We start from the raw sequence: 20,226 nt of genomic DNA on the forward strand, positions 1-20,226 counted from the left end.
TTTAATGAGAACAATTTCCACATGTTATTCTATAATATTGAAGCCATCCTATGGCAATGAATACTAATCAAATCTTACATGATTCACGTGTGGATGTAATTTTAGCTGCTTCGATATTAAGCATTTCGAATGGTTTAATATTTAAATTCGATTCGCTGATGGTTATATTTCGGTTTGTGAGTTAACAGAGAAGTGATATTAGGTATGTACGGAAAATTAAATTCATTTTTGAGTGGAAAATTGAATTTATTGAAATAATTGTATTGGTGAGGTAAAATGGACAGTTGCTACTGGGAAGGAAATGGACTGTCAAAAGTCTGTTTAATCTGTTGCTGAGGAACGACCTGCGTCTATAAATGGAAATCAAATCGCCAAATATGGACTGTTTAGAAGCTGACTGGAACTAAAAGCATAATAGTTGAGGGTCTGCTCGTTTATACTGCTGAAAAGCACTTTTAGGTGAATTAATTCGATTTTTCTTCATTCAACGGACATTTGTGATGAGTTCAGACCTTGATTGAATAAAAGTATTCCTCTCGCGATCGATAATCATCTCCGGTTCATATATTACAAACCTGTCCATATCACCCACATTGACAAAAATGTTGTACTTTTCGGTCTGTTTTAATTTTAGTAAAAAACATTGAAAAATACTTTTTTGTAAAATATTTGTCTAATTAGGTGGAGAAACAGTATATTGAATTGCAAGAAACTGCATTAAAGTTTTGGGAAACATGAGTTTCCAAAGTAATTTGGTAATTGAAGTTTTTCTTAACATGTCCATTTTACCCCCACCTCTCCTACTGACAAATATTCATTGATCATCTACATAAACATTATCCAAACTGTCATAATTTTGCTGATTGGACTGAATATCAACAAATCAGAGGCAAATTAGTGAGAAAACACCGTACCGTACTTCTATGTGCTTATACTAGATAGAATAATATAATTTTGAGGAGTAAAAAACTTGAAAATTTCGACGAAATAAAAAAGCTGGATAAAACTGTGAAAATTTCTAAATAGAGATTTTTACCTTTGGCTGTTTTGCTGGCATGCTTGAAAAAACTGGCAATACACAGAAAAAACTGGAAAGTTGGCAACCCTGGTCGTGAGTGAGAGTTGAACTCGTGATCTTAGCGTGAGAGGTGTGGATGTTACCACTAAGCCGGATAGCCTTCACAGTGTATGTACAATGTTTCTTCTCTCTTTCTTCTTTCTATTCTCAATTTACTTTTCACCAGTCCCTGTTTTCCCTTTCTCCTTATATATCCTGTTTGTGACGTCACAATTTTTCAACAATTTTCATGCGGTATCTATGATTTAAGTTTTTCTTTCTTTCTCCGTGCTCTGGTAAGCCATCTCCAAAGCTTAACCTTCCAGCTGCTCTTTGCGACGCCGTCGAGGACCTCTGCGCTTTCAGTTTCTTCTGCGCGATGGCGGATATGGAGTTCAGGTTTCCAACAAAATGGCTGGCTGAGCTGTTGCTGGATAATAAATCAGCACGTTAAATAAAAGGCCCGCTGAACGGACCTTTTCTCCTATTATCCTTATCCTTCTATTGTTCTATAATCCTATTTTTTCACGTAGATCCTATCTGTTTTCCTCCACCACCTCTATTCACTTCTTTTTCCAATTTTTCAATGTAGAATTTAATTTTCTGTCGCACCCTTCTGACTTCCTCAAACGTTTTAAGTCGCTTTTGTGTGGGAAAACAATAAGTTTTTTCTCTGCCCAGTTGGTAGCTCCGTTCCATGACGGTAGATTAAATGGATAGTGTGTTGCGGTGGGCATTCTTTAGCCCAGACTCAAACCTGTGAATGTATGAAAATTATCCAGTAACTGATGGCTTGGAGTAAGTATATTAAAATTTATTTTTAATACATTTCTTTGAGTTTGGGTGGAGCTCAAATCGCGCTTTTAACCAACGGTTACAAATTCAATAATCTATCGGAAACAAAGGTGCCGATACGTGCAAACACTCACACAAGCGCTCTCCCGTAAAAAAAAAGCAAGAACATTTTTTCGCTCCCACATGCGTTTCAATGTTTGTTCTATCATCACCATTGTCAACGTGTGATTGATTCATACACAAACACTCTTTACCTAACGAAATGAAAACCGACAAGGTACATCTTGCCACGAGCCTCCACCAGATTTAAGAAAACAAAAAGATTTAATAAAAATCAGAATAGAACTGCGGTGTGTTTTTGTTTATTCATAACATGCATTCGACTATGCGACGATATTCTGCTCTCGGGTTCCGCGACCAGCAAAAGTGAACCCAATATTTATAGTGAGGTTTCTGGTAAGCTACGATTGCTCTCGCAGAGATAGTGATATATTCGATTTGGACTCTGCTGCTACTGCTTTAGTGGCTCCTTTTAGTCGATGCTACTCAAATGGTTCCGACCAAAAGGAGTCCTACGTCTTTTCGGTTATGTCCCCGACATTACCCACACGTCTTTTTTTTTGGTACAATTCCTGGTTGACATATAGTTTGAGAGAATCAGCGGTCTGCTACAAACATACAAACATTTTAACACTCTCAAAAAAGGTGCTTTTATTTGTGTATTTGATCCTTCTACGCCAGTAAAAGCATCTTTTCTGCCAAAACTAAGTGCTAGGTGCTAAGACAAGACCAGACAATTGGGGGTCGATTTAGGATCAGGTTACGGATCTGATCCTGATTGGTCAATTTTAAAAGGTTACCAATAATATTTGAAAATACACTTCTGAATAATGTACACACATGGTATGTATGCTCAAACTAGTTTTCATGATAAAGCACAACAGAAAAAATACAATTTGTTGTGAAATACGCAACAATTTTGCTTTACATCATCGAAATGTGATTATTAAAAGAATTTATGATACGAAAACATATGTTAGGGACGTAAAAAATAGTCTTCAGAGAGTTTATCTCATTTGGAAATTTGACATTTGGAGTGATTCGGCATCCCTGTTGCTCCCACTTGGTCAGAGAGGAAGAGTAAGAAGCCAGTTGTCACGTACTGTCTTAGGTTGGGTGTACCTTTGTACATTGGAATTCTCTTTATGAAGTTCTCGAACTAATTGTATTTTAGAAGAAGCTTGATCGGGCGAAGCTGGTACGCTAGCTGTGTTCTGGGTGAATTGAGTATAAATGAAATTCTCATGAATTTGTTTGATAAATGGATTCATAAATCGAACGAAGTCGTCATGGACAAGTAAAAAAAGGTTAAAATAATGACCGTTTGATGAAAAATAATGTTTTTGTCGCGGTTTTACGACGATTACATTGTTTATCAAATAGTAAAATTTATAACTTATGTTGGCTCATGCGATAGTGAGAGTATAAGGATGTATTCATAAAAAATCACATCATATGAAATAAATCGATTTGGTAGAATTTTGGGACATATTATCGCGTACGCCGGTTTGAAAAAAGTAGTTTCGAGTAAAACACATATAAAGTTTTTAGTCTGGGGCGCTCCCAATTAGATATTCAATTTAATTCTTGACCAGAATACCCCCCTTTAATACCAATGAAAGCAAAACTTTTTGAGTGAATTCATTTTAATGTATTCGGTCTTCATGTATCGAGCCTCGCAAAAAAATAGGCTTGCGAGAAGTTGTTTTCGTTCCCTGATAAAGCCCACGATATTGTAATGAGAAACAAACAAAATCGCTGTTCTCGCCGGGATCACATGTGCTCACGGACCCAGCAGGGCCATGGGTTGTACCGCATTAACAACAGACAATTAAAAATTCGTGTGCACCCACTTCGCCAGAGAGCGCTGTGATATATCGCTTGGTTCTGCAAGCGAAAGTTAAGCGAATGAATGAATGAATGGAAAAATGAATAAATAATGAAATAAATAAATAAACATTACCCATAAGAGAGAAGGCACACGCTGCGGGAAGGGGCTAGCACAAGTAGAATATATTCACCTTACTTCGTGGAGTAGCTGCTCTCCCGCAGAGTATATCCCGGTGGATTAAACGAGTTTGAATTTCCAAGCTTGTAATGTAGTTAAAATATTAAATTAGTGAGGCACTGCTGATCTTTGGTGGTATAATCAAATGACTTTTAATCCCTGTTGAAGACGTTGTGTTTCACTTTTTTTTTTAAACATTTTGTACGTTCATTCCCTGGAGTCACGCATTCAACAACAAAACATACAAAAGGGTATCCGGTAGTTGTGCAATACCCTAGCGCCCCACTCACTGTGAAATTGAAACCCACTTTAGAACAGGCGAAAGTAACGTGCAAAAGAAGAAAACCAGCATATACCAGGCTATGTCCACATCGTGCCAACGTTGCTTGCTACAGTCACCAATCATATTATATTTCATGATGCTGTTGCGGTAAATGATGCGGTTTGTACTTTCCGTTCTCTCGTATGATCCCTAACATGTAGTGGGGGCATGTTGCACAGAAAATATATATGTCTGCTAATGTCACAGGAGAGCATTAATTTACTTTGGTTTTAACGATACGTCGTTTACGGTGGGCACGTGCCACCGGTGACCTTTAAAATATGATTAAGTATTTCACGGAGCCGGTTCGTGAAATCGTGTGAGGTAATTTCATAAATATCCAATCATATTTATGGCTTTTCTTCCATTTGCTCTTGATGGATAAAGTTTAATCAAAAAGGTACAATAACGTTCTGGAAACGGGGTGAGTTATGGATCGCATAAAGAAGTTGTGGAAGTTCAAATACAACAACAGTAGTTTTTGTGCACTGATGGTTCAAGGAAGACGGAGAATATGAGGTTAACGACAAGCATACAGGTTAACGAGAAGCATCTACCCGATATGGTTACCGAAGAATACACCGATCAAGTACCTGATTTTATGAATGGTTCAATGAAAGTTTTCAATGGTTTTCACGGAAATTCACGGAAATCTTTCTGTCTTTTTATCCCTTCTGCCTTTCTGTCTTTCTGTCTCTGTCTTTCTATCTTTCTGTCTTTCTGTCTTTCTGTCTTTCTGTCTTTCTGTCTTTCTGTCTTTCTGTCTTTCTGTCTTTCTGTCTTTCTGTCTTTCTGTCTTTCTGTCTTTCTGTCTTTCTGTCTTTCTGTCTTTCTGTCTTTCTGTCTTTCTGTCTTTCTGTCTTTCTGTCTTTCTGTCTTTCTGTCTTTCTGTCTTTCTGTCTTTCTGTCTTTCTGTCTTTCTGTCTTTCTGTCTTTCTGTCTTTCTGTCTTTCTGTCTTTCTGTCTTTCTGTCTTTCTGTCTTTCTGTCTTTCTGTCTTTCTGTCTTTCTGTCTTTCTGTCTTTCTGTCTTTCTGTCTTTCTGTCTTTCTGTCTTTCTGTCTTTCTGTCTTTCTGTCTTTCTGTCTTTCTGTCTTTCTGTCTTTCTGTCTATCTGTCTTTCTGTCTTTCTGTCTTTCTGTCTTTCTGTCTTTCTGTCTTTCTGTCTTTCTGTCTTTCTGTCTTTCTGTCTTTCTGTCTTTCTGTCTTTCTGTCTTTCTGTCTTTCTGTCTTTCTGTCTTTCTGTCTTTCTGTCTTTCTGTCTTTCTGTCTTTCTGTCTTTCTGTCTTTCTGTCTTTCTGTCTTTCTGTCTTTCTGTCTTTCTGTCTTTCTGTCTTTCTGTCTTTCTGTCTTTCTGTCTTTCTGTCTTTCTGCCTTTCTGTCTTTCTGTCTTTCTGTCTTTCTGTCTATCTGTCTTTCTGTCTTTCTGTCTTTCTGTCTTTCTGTCTTTCTGTCATACAAATAAAACACAAATTTCAGCATAACTCGAGAACTTATCGAACAGTTAGAACGAAATTTGGTATGTATAGTTTTCAGGGGGCAAGTAATGTTTCTATGGTGGTTCGACACCCCCCTTCCTCTCTCTAAGGAGGAGCAGCCGTACAAATGTATCTTGCATTTCTACATAATTTGAGAACTAATCAAGCAAATGAATCCTAATTTTGCATATGAAGGTTTTATGGGCCAATAAATGTAGTTGCGGTGGTTTGACACACCTGCCCCTCTCTAAGGTGGGAGGCGGGTGTAGTCTGTCTGCCATACAAATGAAACACAAACTTCTGTGGAACTCGAGAACTATTCAATCAAATGGAGCCATATCTGCCCTCATGGAAATCGGATAATTCAATTCTCTTTTGTTGTACAATTACATAGTACCAAGCCTTGTTAGACCATTTGATGTTTGCACTAACGAATTGAACTTTGTTCGAAAGTGGAAATTGATTTTCAAGTGAAAAAAACGCATATTATAATACGTGTAGGATAAATTACCGTTATCCTATAAATTAAATAAATTAACATAGAACGCATGGGAATAAATTAACTTCTGCATGAGTACTTTCTAAACATTCTGGCCATATGTTTTCCAAACATGGTCCATTGTTTAATAATAAATAAATAAAAATAAGTGTTTTATATTAAACTAGCTGACCCGACGAACTTTGTCCCGCACAAAACTCTTCATTGATTGATTACCCTTTGACCCTTTACAATTTTCTTTTACTATAAATTGTCTAGTACTTCTACAAAAATTCGTCCTTATTATATAAAATTATTTTCAGACACAATTCTCGTTCAAGATTCTTCAAGCATTTGGAAATAACATGTTTCTCCGTTGCATGAACTATATGTTTGATACAGAGAATATTACAAAATAAAGACAGCTCAAATCGGACCATTCCTTCCTCGGGTTTAGGGCACACCAACACATTTGGCCTTCCATTTTCGTTTATATAGATAGAAGATATAAAGGGTGTTCGGATCAAAAAGTGGTCATACTAAATTGCGTGTAAATCGATTATTTGTTTATTAAAAAAAATCAAAGTATCTTTTTTTTGAAGTTCAATTTGTATAAAAGACGGAAAAAATACTCAGTTAAGATTCCGGTCGACCTAGTCCAAATTGGCGAGCCTTTCGTTTGACGCCTGCCATCAGATTTTGTACAGTCACCTTATCCACTTTCTTCGCCGCAGAACGCCAGTTTGCTTTGAACTGCTTCTCGCTGCTCACAGTTGTTTGGGTCCTATTAACTATCGCCCAATAATATTGGGCGAAGTTCTGGTGTGTTGGGAGGGTTCTTATCCTTGGGCACAACTCCATGGCCTTTTTTCCATAATGGCAGGATGCCAAATCCGGCCAAAACAGCACAGAAAAGTCATGTTTCTTCAGGAAAGGCTTTTGAAGACACTCTTTCACGTAAATTTCCTGGTTGACGGTCCCGGTTGCAACGAAAATGTCGCTTTTCAAGCCACAGGTACAGATAGCTTGCCAAACGAGATATTTCTTGGCAAACTTTGATAGTTTAATATGCTTGAAAATGTCTGCCACCTTTCCCCTTCCGGTTGCTGTATAATACTCTTGTCTAGGAAGCTGTCTGAAGTCTGCCTTGACGTAGGTTTCGTCGTCCATTACCACGCAAACAAACTTTGTCAACAATGTCATATACAGCTTCCGAGATCTTGTTTTGCCGTAAGGTTTTGCTTATCGTTGCGATTTGGAGTCACTACCTTCTTATAAGTTGATAGTCCGGATGGTTTTTTAGCTTCATGCACGGTTGTAGACGATATTCCCAACTTATTTACGACATCTCGAACGGAGAGGTTGGGGTTGCGCTTAAAAGCGCTAGCCACTCTTCTGATTGTCACTGCGGCTCCCGGCTTTCGATTTCCCCCAGATCCAGGCTTTCTAGTTGTCGACAAACGTTCCCCGAACACTTTTATTACTTCGGTGACGGTTGATTTGGCCACATTCAACGACTTTGCTATTTCTGCGTGCGTGTAGTTTGGATTTTCAAGACGCATGTACAAAATTTTGATTCGTCGCTCCTCTTGCTTTGATGCCATTTTGATGACTAACACACACACACCTGTAAAATGAGGGGTGATCAGGTTTTTTATATGAATGATTAGAAAAAATACGGCGAATTTAAGTTGACAACTTTTCGATCCGAACACCTTTTAGGAATGCGTTATTCCGTCTGAAAATCCTTTTCCACTTTCGAACAAAAATCAATTTTGTTAGCGCCAACATCAAATGGACTAACAACGCTTAGCTAATTGTAGAACATATGGGAATTCAATTTTCCGAGTTTTCCGATTTTTCTCTCCGCTATATTGATCTAAGGGAAGAGACGAATACAACGAAATATAGATGACTCAAACGAAATATAGATGACTCAAATTGAACCATTCCTTCCTCGGGTTTTGCGCTTACCAACACATTTGGCCTTCCATTTTTATTTATAGATATAAGATATGGAAATGCGTTCTTTCGCCTGAAAATCCATTTCCACTTACGAACAAAGATCAATTTTTGAGGCCGGAAAAGCACTCGCCGTACTTCCTTGAGAGAATACGAGAAATTTTGAGTGCTTTATCCAGACGCTGTTATGTCATTACCTTTGTCTGGGTCCCTTCACATTGCTCAATTCCGGGTAATGAGAGGGCTGACTCATTAGCAAAGGTAGGTGCAATTGAAGGCGAAATTTATCAGCATCAAATCGCCTTCAATGAATTTTATTCTTTAGTTCGTAAAAATACCATCGTTAACTGGCAACGCAAATGGAACGAAGATGAATTAGGCCGGTGGCTCCACTCAATTATCCCTAAGGTTAGCCTCAATCCGTGGTTCAAAAGTCTGGACTTGAATCGGGACTTTATTCGCACCTTCTCCCGACTCATCTCCAATCACTGTTCGTTAGACGCGCTGCTTTTTCGTTTTAATCTTGCCGACAGCAATCTCTGCGGTTGTGGCCATGGTTACCACGACATCGAACACGTTGTTTGGTCGTGCGAGTTGTATCTTGTCGCCAGATCCAATTTAGAAAACTCCCTTCGGGCTGGAGGAAAGCAGTCCAATGTGCCAGTGAGAGATGTGTTGGCTCGGTTAGACCTTGATTACATGTCCCAAATATATGTTTTCCTTAAAACTATCGATCTTCGAGTGTGATTTTTCGTCCTTCGCGAGCTATCGGTTCCCTTCCTACTAACATTAGAATAAGTTAAATTGTAAATACATATTATATGTAAGGATAGTTTTAAGAATTGAGTGTGAAGTGTCAGTGTGAATGAGAATGTGAATGTGAATGTGAGTGCGAGTGTAAACACACATCTCCTTACATCCCATCCTTTTCCTAATGAAAATGTGTCACCCTTCTAAACTCGAGTCGACCGCGAGTAATCGGTTTCCTATTTTATTAACCATAGAATTAAGGAAACAACATGTTGATATATGCTAGTTGAAATATAGTTAAGAGTTTGGCTCCATTAAACTTATGTAACTGAGCCTGTAAAAATAAACGGATTAATAAAAAAAAGATCAATTTCGATAGCGCAAATATCGAATGGACTAACAACGCTTATTGTGATGTAATTTTCGAACATGTGGGAATTCAATTTTCCGAATTTTCCGACCTTCCTTTTAATCAGATATCTGAATTTCGAATTACGATTTTTTTTGAGGAAATATTAATGATTTTGAATACGTCCAATATAAATTTTATGTGAAAGCTATTTTACTGATATCAATTTCTTTTTTGTTTTCAGGTAAGATACAACGACACTCGTATGAATGCCGAGATCCCAACTTGTGATCCGAACTTATTAGAAGAAATAAATGATCATGTACGAGGGCTATCCAGAAAGTAGCAGACGTTTTAGACTAGCGCGGCGTGGCTGGAGCTAGAGCTGCCATCTTGGTATCAAAAGATTCAAATTTATCAGTATTATTCAAGCTGTGGCTTCGAGAGGTCGGTATCTCTCTTATCTTCCATACTGTGCCAATTAAAAAAATGCACTGCAATAAAAAATCCTGCCACTTGTGAAGTGCGTTTATAGTGATTAAATGTTTCACTCTATTTCAAGATACAATTTCCATTGAATAATTTTTATGTATTGCAATTAAAAAAATATGCGTTTGATGTTATGAATAGACAATCGAATGAAATATTTATTCTCATATTTCTGTTTATCTTCCTACACAACTTTTTTATCAACACATTCCAATATTTGATCTATTGATTCCGAACTCAACGCAATACACCCTGATAAAACTCATTCGCACAGAAACGTGGACTAATCAAATTGTCACGATGCAAGGGCATACTCATTAAAACCTCAATTTGCACACCGCCAATATTTGAGTCCAATACGAACTAAACTCTGTCAGCAAGCGAATTACAACAACCGATAATTCGATGCTGTGACCGCATGACAACCCGATGCAGCTTCAAATCGATAGCGGATGAACATAAATTTCAACCTAACAACAAAACTTACCAACATTGATTTGGTTTTATGGTAGAGCAAATTTCAAAACGCTGATCCATCAGTTTTGGTTTTGCGCCGAGCGAAAGGCAGAAATTATAAATAAATACGAACGGATTAGTTAGCAAAAAACCGCGGTCATAAATCGGAAAATCAGCTCGTGTCACTCTGATGCCGTTTCACGCTTATCAACTGCTCAGCCGATTATGCGGCTCCGAATGATTCCAAATGCAGGGTATCCTTCCGCCCCCTCACCCAATCCTCGTTCGAAGGGACCTCCTGTTCACGCTACGAAAATATTGGCAAAGGACATAAACCGAGCGACGGTCGCACGCTTGAATAAATATATCACAAAGTAGCATCATATTTTATATGCTAATTAGCATTAGTTTGGTTAAAAATTTGCGCTTCATGGAATATCCTGCTGTAGGCGCCGTCACCACTGGCTGTTGCAACCGATCGCAACGGTCGCCTCGGATGGTCTTCCGATTGTGCTTCCGAGTGCAACCGCTGTGGGCACCACCCGAACCGTTGCACAAACGGAACCAACATATGTTTTTGTGCATTGATACATTCACGGGAATGTCGGCGAGTTGTCATTAGGCATTTTAGATTTCCGGCGGTGGTGGCCGATGTTGGTTTGTTGCGGAGGTTTATAATAGCAATTGGAGAAATTTCGCTGCGTTGTTTGTTGTTTCAGCCGTTCCGGGAACGCGGGAATATACGCTCAGATCGCAATGCATTGCGAAATGTGAGCAGTTCCCGTGGGAATGCCGTTAAAAATTAACATTATTTATTTGACAGTCGATGCGGATATGGTGCGTCAGATGTTTGGAGAAGAGTTCGTGCGTTTGATTGGTCGATCGTTGGTATTACTTGAGTTTTAGGTGCCAGATCATTTGTTCTGTGAATACTTACTTTACAGGGAATAAAAAAACCCAGATATTGAATACAACAAAACAGGCTCAACGATTCTTCGAAAAAATCTAAACTTCAAAATTGTTTGGAGCATTTCATAACTGTTAGCAGACACGGCAATAGATTGTACGCTGTGTCCTTGAACTATATGAAGTTGTGCTTGTCTAAGCTCAAGTTTCTATACTCATCTGGAGTCTCTTATAGCACGGGCGGTCGCCTACACTTGAGGCTACAACTTTACTGATGGAAGTGAGAAACGTTCAAAATTTAGTCAACTTGAAATTTACGTATTTTTCATTTGAGTGTGCATTAACGTTTGCTCTACAGTTCTCAAAATGGCGCCCTAGCCAGCCGTATGGCACCCGCCATGTTTTTGGTGCCAACATCTCAAACGTCAAAAGTATTTTTACTTCAAAACAGCGATCCGCGTTGACGCCATTGAGCTTCGTTTACTAGTTTAGGGGAGCGTCAAAGAATAGCTGATTTTCAGTCGGAATAAACGTTTTCAAAATTAATATTATGAATGAAAATTAGCTTTTCCATATCAAATTAGTATTCTATTTAAATTAAAAACATTTTTGTTTGCAGTTGGGGAAAAGGTCTCATACGAAAATTGTTTATGGAGACAACTTTATACTACAATAAAAAAAATCAGTAACAATGTTGGAATTGTATAGCCATATGGTTGAATGAAAGTCAGAAATATGTGTCTCAAGTAATTAAATAACATGATGTGAAAATTTTGATTCAAATTTTAAATTCAAAAACCGGCTTGGTGTCTTCTAATCTGATAGAGATTACACTGACGAGTTTGGGACCCAAATTATGGCCCTAATTTGAAGTCGCCACCAGACGTCGACACTATTTTTCTGTCATCGCGAATTAAAGGGTGTGTCACATCAAATTGCATCACGGAAAAAACGCTGTAGAAATTCGCCCAGTAGACCGATCCTTTTGAAAATTTTAGACAGTAAAATAAAAACTATTAAACAACTTTTGGCATTTTCTTTTTATTCATACTTCGAGCCCAAGCCCGTATGCTCGCACCTTCCTCTTTACCCCGTCCATAAGGTTCTGTACAACGTCAGGTTGTAGTTTTTTTTGAACAGAAATCCATTTTCTCTTGAAGTCCGCCTCCGATTTGACAACTTTTGGGTTCTTCCGGAGGGCCTGCTTCATAATCGCCCAATATTTCTCTATTGGGCGAAGCTCCGGCGCGTTGAGCGGGTTCATTTCCTTTGGCACGAAGGTGACCCCGTTGGCTTCGTACCACTCCAACACGTCCTTTGAATAGTGGCACGAAGCGAGATCCGGCCAGAAGATGGCCGAGCCCTCGTGCTGCTTCAATAGTGGTAGTAAGCGCTTCTGTAGGCACTCCTTAAGGTAAACCTGCCCGTTTACCGTGCCGGTCATCACGAAGGGGGCGCTCCGCTTTCCGCAAGAGCAGATCGCTTGCCACACCATGTACTTTTTGGCAAACTTAGATAGTTTCTGCTTGCGAATCACCTCCGGAACGCTGAATTTGTCCTCTGCGGAGAAGAACAACAGGCCCGGCAGCTGACGAAAGTCCACTTTGACGTAGGTTTCGTCGTCCATTACCAGGCAATGCGGCTTCGTCAGCATTTCGGTGTACAGCTTCCGGGCTCGCGTCTTCCCCACCATTTTTTGCCTTTCGTCGCGGTTAGGAGCCTTCTGAACCTTGTATGCACGCAGGCCCTCCCGCTGCTTGGTCCGCTGGACGAATGAACTTGACAAATTCAGCTTATTGGCGACATCCCGGACCGAACTTCTCGGATCACGTCTAAACTGCTTAACTACACGCTTGTGATCTTTTTCACTGACGGAGCATCCATTTTTGCCGTTCTTCACCTTCCGGTCGATGGTTAGGTTCTCGAAGTATCGTTTTAGTACTCTGCTGACCGTGGATTGGACGATTCCCAGCATCTTACCGATGTCCCGATGTGACAACTCCGGATTCTCGAAATGAGTGCGCAGGATTAATTCACGCCGCTTTTTTTCGTTCGACGACATTTTTCCAAATTTACGAAAAGTTGACAGTGAAGCATGGCCAACGTGATCTATACACTCTTATCTGATTATAAGCGAAAGCAAAGCTTTTTCTAGCAAATAGAAAAACTCTTGAAAGCCTTGCTTGCGTAACGCAAAGCTCCAAGCTTTTCGGACACAAAATTGGCAAATTTAATGAATGTGGCCAAATGAATTGTAACGAATGTGATTGAAGTGAAAGTTTATCGACATCCAGGAAGCCTGGATCGGGGAAAATCGAAAGCCGGAAGCTGCAGGGATGCCGAAAAAAGCGGCCAGCACTTTCAAGCGGAATTCTAAATTCTCTAAATTCGAGACCTCGGGTACAAGTTGAGAGTTTCACACAACACAGCGCAGCGAGCCAAGAAACACGTCGGACTGTCGTACTATAAGAAGCTGAAAACTCCTAATCGCGACGACAAGCTGAACACGACGACCAAACAACTGTCCCAGAAGATGTAGCTGTAGAAGCTAGAAGCTGTGTGTTCAATAAGTTCGAATACACTTTAAAAAAGTGTCTAAAAAAATGAAAATACAAGAGATTCATTTGTGCGTAAATTTTTATTAATGAAACATTGCATTCATAAAAATTTACGCACAAAAGAATCTCTTGTATTTTCAGAACCTTTACGACATATTAGCTGGGTACATCTATGCCCCTTTTGTGCTGTATGACAAGCTTGAGACGTTTCTCAAAAGCATCGCACGCGGCACGCACCTGGTCCATCGGCATCTCGTCCCATATCTTGGAAATGAGCGTCATAAATTGGTCCATAGTGCTCACGAACATAAACGCTTTGTGTGGTTAGCATAAACGACATAAAAGTCCAGGGGATGAGGATCCGTCTGATCCTGTGCCGGGGCCGCAACCTCGGTCTTATAATACACGGCGTGATTCTCACGTCTTTCTCGATAAACACCAGTGGGAGCTTCCCACGCCTGGATACGGCCTCCCAAACCATCACCGACGCGGCGCTCTGGAACCGCGGGATGTTTATGTGGGACGGGGGTATGCTGGCCGAAGTCGGCGCCCACAGCCGATCATTTTGGACATTATGCGGTTGTTGCAAGACAAGCAGTTTTGTCATCAGAAAACATGAACTCCTGACCTGCGTGCCGCGAAAGTATCAGAACGTTAACTTGTATCCCAGGTCATTCGTCATGATGGTGTGGGTAGTCCCGATCGACACATAGAGGTCAGCTGCCGTCTTCCGGATCAGTCGGTTCATTTTTCGACGAACCCGAACCCTCACCACCTTGATGGCTGCTGTCGTCCTTGCTGAACGCGGCCGCCCAGATCTCGCACGATCCTTGGCCGAGTCCATCTCCCGGTACCGACGAATGGTGGTATCAAATGACATTAAGTCGACACCGTGCGCGTCGGTTAGCTAAAGCTGACACCAATACTAATACACAGATTGCACATGATGCGCACCTACACAACGACGGAAGAGTTGTATTCGTATACGTTGCCGCGATTGGAGTTAAACAAAAACTATGCGCGTTAGATAATGGAATACATCGCCGGCTCGATTGGTTTCAGAGGAGTTCTCTTGGTTACCTTCTCAGGCTTCCCACAGTAAGCTGTCCGCCGTCGCGATTGGATTTCGATAAAAAGTACGCGAAATTAATATTAAAAAAGGTAGAAATGTTCGAACCTAGGGGCATGGACGTAAGTTTGACGTAGGATTGTGATTGTTCGGAACATTATTTTTCAAATGTTATTCTTTTAACCCTTTGTGGTCGTTTGTCTGCTCTCAGCCACCACATCAAAGAATCATACTAAATACTTTATTCAACGATGTAATAGTTTAAATTTTTGTTGAACGAATTTCAATATCTAGTCAACTTTTTCGCGAATGTATGCGAAGTTTCTATAAACAATAGGTAACGGTACTTGGTATAAATAAAATATTAGCGTGGAGAGATAAGAGGTCTGACCGCAAAGGGTTAATTCTTCAGAAATCTGTTATTTTAAATCTTTTGAAACTCTAAATGGTGGTCATAAAATGGGCAATTTGCTATATATTCTCATAACCGTGGAACGGGTTGTAACGAACAAAAGAAGGTTTAGGAGGAGGTTCAACTGTCTAAGCGTAAGAACACACTAGACGGCTCTTCCGTGCGGATTTTAAAGTGATGCCGCAGCGGGAGCTTGATGTGAAACACGTTCAGTAGCTTTCAACGGCGTCACAAGCTGCCGTTATTATATTATTATAGAAGGATGCAAGACGAGTCTATGGTCAAGGTGCAACTGTTTGGACAGTAAGTTTATTAGAGGAGCGGTATATGAAAACAGAATGGTGGAAAACGGAAGAGGGAATGTTTACCTGAGCGAGAGGGAGAGAGAAGTTGATCACAAACGTCTGAAATATTGCATTTCACGATAATTTGGGTGATGTTTGAGAATCCGCCGCTACATGACCGCAGAGTGGTTTTCTCGTATTGGCTCACCTTTCAAAAGCGCTTGAATACTAATACTCTCACAAAACCGTATTTTTGCGCGCTATAATATAGTACTTGACAGTGTTTTGTTTAGTTTAGTCGTTCGTGAGTTATAGTATCGCAAATATTGAGCAAAATAAAGAGAAAATCCGACATCTCAAGCTGCCAATAAAATTTGTGCAGTTTATGGACCCGATACAGTTTCCATTTCCACCGCACAATGAAGGTTTCAACGTTTTCGTTCTGGTGTAGAGGTCGTCGAAGATGCGCCACGCTGCGGAAGGCCTGTCGTCGAAAATTGCGACAAAATCGCTGAATTAGCCGAGAAAGACCGGCATAGTAGCAGCCGTAGCATCGGCCAAGAGATGGGGATAAGTCATCAAACCGTTATTAACCATTTGAAGAAGCTTGGATTCACAAAGAAGCTCGATGTATGGGTGCCACACACGTTGACGCAAAAAAACATTTTTGACCGTATCGACGCATGTGAATCGCAACAAAATCGACCCGTTTCTGAAGTGGATGGTGACTGGCGATGAAAAGTGGGTCACTTACGACAACGTGAAGCGCAAACGGGCGTGGTCGAAGCCCGCTGAAGCGGCTCAGACGGTTGCCAAGCCCTCATTAATGGCCAGGAAGGTTCTGCTGTGTGTTTGGTGGGATTGTCAAGGAATAATCTATTATGAGCTGCTTCCCTATGGCCAAACGCTCAATTCGGACCTGTACTGCCAACAACTGGACCGCTTGAAGGTAGCACTCATGAAGAAGAGGCCATCTTTGATAAACAGAGGCCGCATTGTCTTCCATCAGGACAACGCCAGGCCACACACTTCTTTGGTGACGCGCCAGAAGCTCCGGGAGCTCGGATGGGAGGTTCTTTTGCATCCGCCGTATAGTCCGGACCTTGCACCAAGTGACTACCACCTGTTTTGACGTAGGACTACGTCTTTCATTTCTATACCGGGGTGTAAAATCAAAGTTTCGAAAACGAAAGCGTTACGCCGGAGACCGAGATTTTGAGCGTTAATAGCTCCTAAACAACTGAACGAAATGGCATGATAAACACTTCATTCGAAAGATAAAATGTCTACGCGTTCTATACTTGTTACTTTTTGATCCAAAAACTTGTTTCAATAGTCTTAAAATTGCTTTCAAAACAGGCTATTGAAATCACCAATCGGTATATAAGCGAGCGCCGCTCGGAAATCCACTCAGTTCTAATTGAACAGCGATTGGAGCATGTTGTAGCTGTTGTGGTGAAGCTCTTCGTTTATCATGAAGGCGCGGATGAACGGTGTCACCAAGAGCCTGTTTGTGCACCCTAGGCCAGAAGGGAATCCATCAGGAGGAGAGTGATGCCACAAACGGTTCCCCGGGAAGACATCGTTACACACACATACACGCGCGGAATTCTTTCCGTTTGGATGCCATTCAGCATTGAGAAAGTTCCGGAAAGATCTAATCTTCTCTGAAAAATAATCTGCCAGTTCCTCTGGGAATTTAAAAATACATTCATGTGAAAGAGTTTATTTGAATGTTTTCTATCCATGTAACACTGTGACCAAATACATTTGGTTTTGTGATTTTTCAATCAATCGCAATTAACAGGATAGCTTCAGAAGATTATTCTTTCCCATCAGTAGGATATTTCCGTATCCAATATTGTATGCGCCCGCAATCGATTATTGCTCAGTCGCCGAATGTTCCGAGCTCAGAGAGTTCATTCCCCTCTAGTTTGCCTTCCAAATAGCCATCGTAAACCACACCTTCTCTCGATTCAATCACACACAAAAAGCATACTTGAGCGATATTCTGGTGGTGAGACACATTCATTTTTCGTGAGGACATCGACAAGACAACATCGTTGCCTAACGTGCTGGAGGAGGTGGACGGCGAAGGATCGACACATACACGCGCAGAATTCTTTCCGTTTGGATGCCATTCAGCATCGAGAAAGTTCCGGAAAGATCTAATTATTACTGGAAAATAATCTGCCAGTTCCTCTGGGAATTCAAAAATACATTCATGTGAAAGAGTTTATTTGAATGTTTTCTATCCATGTAACACTGTGACCAAATATTTTTCAATCAAATACTATTAACAGGTGGTTATCGAGTTAGTATTAACCACTGGTGGGCTTCCAGTATCGAGGAAAATGTGGAAATATCTAATCGTTGCTGGAAAATAATCTGCCTGTTCCCCTTGGAATCGAAAATTACATTCAAGCGAAAGAGTTTATTTTAATGTTTTCTATCCATAAAATATCCATATAATACATTTGGGTTTGTGATTTGTCAATCAAGTACAGTTAGCAGGTTAGCTTCTGAAGATTATTCTTCAGAACAAGGTTTTTCGTATCCTATATTGGATGCATAAAACCTTGTGCCTCCAACGTAACGCTCTCGTTTTCGAAGTCCCCCAAATATTCATTTATTCATTCATTCAGAATGGATTTAGATTCAACTTCGAACAAATGATCTCTAAATCAACGATAGTCCTACGACACCCTTGCGGTTATACCATAGATATAACCCACTTCCTGTTTTTGTCCATGGCGAACGAGCTAGGTAGTCAGAAGTTATCCACAAAAGAGGCCTGTGAAAATTGGCTATCCGAGTTTTTTTGCCAATAAGGAAGCGAGCTTCTATAACAGGGGTATTATGAAGTTGGCATCTCTCGGAACATATTGGGGTACAAATTGAAAATCGAGAATCGAGCACATCGCGAAAATTGTCCAGTTTCAAACGCTTATTGCTCAGTCATTTCATGATGGATTGATGAAATTTTTGCGTCAATCGATTTCGGCAGTCCATAACAATTTAGTTATATTGAATAAAATAATATATATCATTAAACTAACTATCAAACTATTGAAAAATCTCATCTTTTCAAACTATTGAAAAGATGTGTTCCCAAACAGAGACATCTAAACCAAGCTGCCTGATGGAAATCGGCATTGCAAATACATGAAAGTCGGGGTCATTTTTATATTGCAAGTAAGAAGAGTGATACGAATAATTCTAGCAAATAAAATTTTAATTTGGAACTTTAATGTTGGTTGCTTCGTGAAACTCCATATCAATGTCCGATCGTGTATTGTGAAAAATTCAGCACAAGGGTAGGTGTAAAATTTTATACGATAGCCGTTGTGTTAACCCTTTCCCGTACAACATAGAGTCTCACTACATATAGTACATATAGTATTAGGTGTTCATATAGTATTAGATATTGTTAGTCCAATTAAAATTCGCATTGGGTTGAATAAACAATGAGAAAGTAAAAATTATAAAAGAAAATAACCTTTCCCATTTTAAATATATTTTCCCTATATTAAAGTAACATGTTTTTACTGAGCTTGAGCTTGGGTAGACTGTACAATTCGTAGTTGCTCTCCGTGATTGACCTGAACCAACCAAATTGCACAAAGAACACACAGAATGACGCTTGGGACTAGCAAATCATTCTCGTTGTGCAATTTTCGGTGATTCGAGTTTTCAATGATCAATAACGACGCCGGCCACGTCCTTACAGTCACCAGGGGAAGGGTAGGAATGTTAGTATGATATTCGCCGCCCGAAGGCCAGAAGGGTCGCCTCTATAGCGTGGTTCCCTAGCGTTTATCATGGAAGGGATAGTTTGTTAGTGGGAAGGGGTAATAATCAGGATTCACTGTGGTAAGTGATGTGATTATGCTAACGCAAACTAGAGATCACTTGACGAAACGAAAACTTGAAAACCAAATGCATTTCGTAGCCGTGAAGATATTAAAGGGTGACCTGAAAAGGTCATAACTCTGGTAAGTGAATTAATTTTGTAAGCGTGGACCCAATTACTCGTTGAAACGAAAACTCGAACATCAAATGCATTTCGTAGCAGCTGAACGGTAACCTGAAAAGTCTCCTCTGTTCAACGGAGCAAAAACTCGAAAATCAAATGCATTTGAAGATTGAATATATTGAAGGGTTACCTGATAAGGTCTTATCAGACTCGGATCGGACTTAATACTTGTGCCTAGTCGCACGTCATGCTCTTCCATTGTAATACACGGAAATCACGGAAGTTTTCCGAACTGGGACTCTAGCATCTTGAACCTAGTCTTGCAATTTATATTTGAACCTCGAAAAGGAAAACTTGATACCTGCGATTTGGATTTGTAATAAAAACTAACAATTTCTCAAGTAATCAGTCGAGCAATTATTAACGAAATCATTGTTCTTGTAGTAAGAGTTAGAATGACATAATTGAAGGAAAAGCAACGTCAATCCTCTATTCAAAAAAAAAAAAACGAAAAGGAGATACATACAAGAAGAACTCACTGACATTCAAGGTGAACTACTAATCCCAAGAAAAAAACATGGGTGAGCAAAAGAGACAAATGTAAGTTAATTCAAACTTTTCTCTCGACCTCCGTAACATTCTCATGGTCGAAACGCACACTACATTGAATATTCTTGCATGGAAATCTTATGGCCGCTTGTACATACACATCAAAGTCAACGTCTAGCTAGATTTAAAAGGAAAGAAAATCGATGTTACGTTGACGTCAATGCGCTCTTTACCACGAAGACAATATTAGATATATAAAAACTTCTAAAA

At 39.9% G+C, this 20,226-nt stretch overlaps 1 protein-coding gene across 9 annotated transcripts in view; it reads left to right on the forward strand.

Annotated features, from left to right (window-relative positions):
• The window catches only part of LOC129766800 (cadherin-87A), a 722,345-nt gene that overhangs the window by 81,403 nt on the left and 620,716 nt on the right, over window positions 1-20,226 (forward strand). For 2 of the 9 annotated variants that reach the window (XM_055767405.1, XM_055767411.1), the window contains exon 3: window positions 9,502-9,704. The exons of the other annotated variants lie outside the window; for them this stretch is intronic. The gene's annotated coding sequence lies outside the window, so the exon portion shown is untranslated. The remainder of the gene's footprint in view (window positions 1-9,501; window positions 9,705-20,226) is intronic. 9 annotated transcript variants of the gene reach the window in all.

This window comes from Toxorhynchites rutilus, chromosome 1 (genome assembly GCF_029784135.1).
Source record: "Toxorhynchites rutilus septentrionalis strain SRP chromosome 1, ASM2978413v1, whole genome shotgun sequence".
In the NCBI taxonomy this organism is placed as follows: Eukaryota; Metazoa; Arthropoda; class Insecta; order Diptera; family Culicidae; genus Toxorhynchites; species Toxorhynchites rutilus.